This window comes from Parasteatoda tepidariorum, unplaced genomic scaffold (assembly GCF_043381705.1).
Source record: "Parasteatoda tepidariorum isolate YZ-2023 unplaced genomic scaffold, CAS_Ptep_4.0 HiC_scaffold_11398, whole genome shotgun sequence".
NCBI lineage: Eukaryota > Metazoa > Arthropoda > Arachnida > Araneae > Theridiidae > Parasteatoda > Parasteatoda tepidariorum.
Window position 1 is genome coordinate 1 of NW_027261340.1, and position 2,125 is coordinate 2,125.

General features: G+C 23.4%; 1 long non-coding RNA gene across 1 annotated transcript; it reads left to right on the forward strand.

Annotated features, from left to right (window-relative positions):
- Positions 1–262: 262 nt before the first annotated feature.
- Positions 263–1,726, forward strand: LOC122273944 (uncharacterized). The gene is made up of 3 exons (XR_011638420.1): positions 263–339; positions 1,407–1,515; positions 1,608–1,726. It is a non-coding gene; the product is annotated as an uncharacterized lncRNA (long non-coding RNA).
- The last annotated feature ends 399 nt before the right edge of the window (positions 1,727–2,125 follow it).

Consider the following 2,125-nt stretch of genomic DNA (forward strand, 5'->3'; position numbering starts at 1 on the left):
ATCCGGGATAGCGATGGTCTCGAGCATCCTGGGTAATTGGTTCTCTACTGCACTCTTAATAACATACTATCACAACTAACATAAGGGACAGAATGTATTTATACTGGATATTTACACCAAGTTGGTTGGGAAGCACTGCTTTAAATCATTTTTCTGAGGAATTATCTCTCAAATAAAGAGCTTTAAAATGTGTCAAAAATATGATGAAGTGTTGCTAGAACTTTCTTTAACTAGAATGATATACTAATTTTTCTTTCTGTAGGTTGTTTTGCTTGATGATGTTACAACAGATGAAACTTTAACTGCAATCATTTGCTTGCTATCAATGGTTGTAAGAAAGTAAGTCTTAATTTATAATTAAGAAAAGAATTCAAAATATTAATGCAAAAAAATTAATAAAAAATAAATTAATTTATAAATGTTATGTTACACTACATGAAATGTCAATATCCAATTATTTCAAAAGGTCAATAAATGATCTTCATTAGAATGAACTAACTAAAAAAAAATGAGGCCCATATTACGGATATGTTGGTTGATTAATTAATTATTTAGTTTATTAATAATGACATGATAAAATAAAGTTTTCAGGAAGAAATTTAATTTTTCATGTCATAATTTTTCTTATTTTTTAAAAATATTTTCTGATTTTTTTATCCATATATTCTGTAGACATTGAAAAATGGCTACATTATTTAAAAACTTCTGTCATGCTCTTTTCAAAATGTATAAAAACTAATCAAAATCATTTTAAATACATAGATTTATAAAAATTAAGATCAAGTGCTGGCAATTTATATATTTTAATATGGTTTATTAAGGGGTTACTCACTAAGTAATTTGTCTAGAGCTATAAATTTTTGTCAATTAAATTGATGTTTTTATGGTCAGTTTTGTCTTATATGTTTTAAATATATATGTTAGTAGTGTTATGTAGTATTTCAATCTTCTTAAAGTTAAGCCTTTTGTTGTTAATATTATATTATCTTAAAATAATTTTACCATTTTTTAAAGACTATTTCTTTCCGACTTGATTTATTAGTCATATGTCATTTAAAATATGCCATTTAAAAATATTGTTAGTTAATTGAATTTGCAGACCAAATAGTATTTTTAATTATTTTGAAGCAGGCTCTTTTAATTTTGTATTTTACATGCCCATATTTGAAAGTAGGAACTTCCTTTTCATTTATGAATGTTAATTGAAGGTAAGTTTAATTTTATTTTGGTTAATAAAAAATCATTAGGATTGTAGTAGCTTAGAGAGATAGTAAGACAAATTATAACTTTTTATGTATGTGTGGTGTTAGTATTTATTCTTATTTACATTAATGTTATAATTTTTTTTTTTTTTTTTTTTTTTTTTTTTTTTTTTTTTTTTTTTTTTNTTTTTTTTTTTTTTGTAGAATGAATAATTCAACTTTACTAAAGCTTCAACAATTAAATGTTCATGAAACATTTACAAAACTGTTAATCAAGTACATGAATTCAGACCACTGTGCTTTATTGAGAAATGTAAGTCATAATTCTACTTGAAGTCCTCTGAGTATTTTGTTTTTTGTTGTAGATTTTACAATAATCCAAATTTTTTAACGTTTGTGTTATAGTTATTGAGCATAATGTATGGCTTTTTGAAAACAAGAACTGTATGGCCTGAAAAATGTGAAGAGGTTAGAGTTATTCTTGAGTTTGTTACTCATCATAAACCTAAGGTATATAATGTCTTTTCTGATTGCTCTTTATATATTTAATTTTTTATTTTATTTTAATGCTTCCGGTTTTTTTAAAAAATTTTTTGAGTAGCTTCTAATTATGACCTAGTTGTTAAAGTTTGATCATGATGCTTACTTGTCCTATATTTATTATTTTTTTTAATATCAATTGCTAACAGTTTTATTATAAGAAAGTAACAGTTTTCAGAAATGTTATTTTCTGTATTTCTTGACAAACTATATAATTTTATTGACTTGCATAAATTATTTACTTATTTTTTAATATTTATAATATATTTCCTATTTATTCATGTCAGTTTTATTGAGACAGTATAGTAATATAATGAACATATTTTTATGACTGTGTAGTAATAATTTGAATATATTATGTAAAGTGAAACCTCTAGATTTTT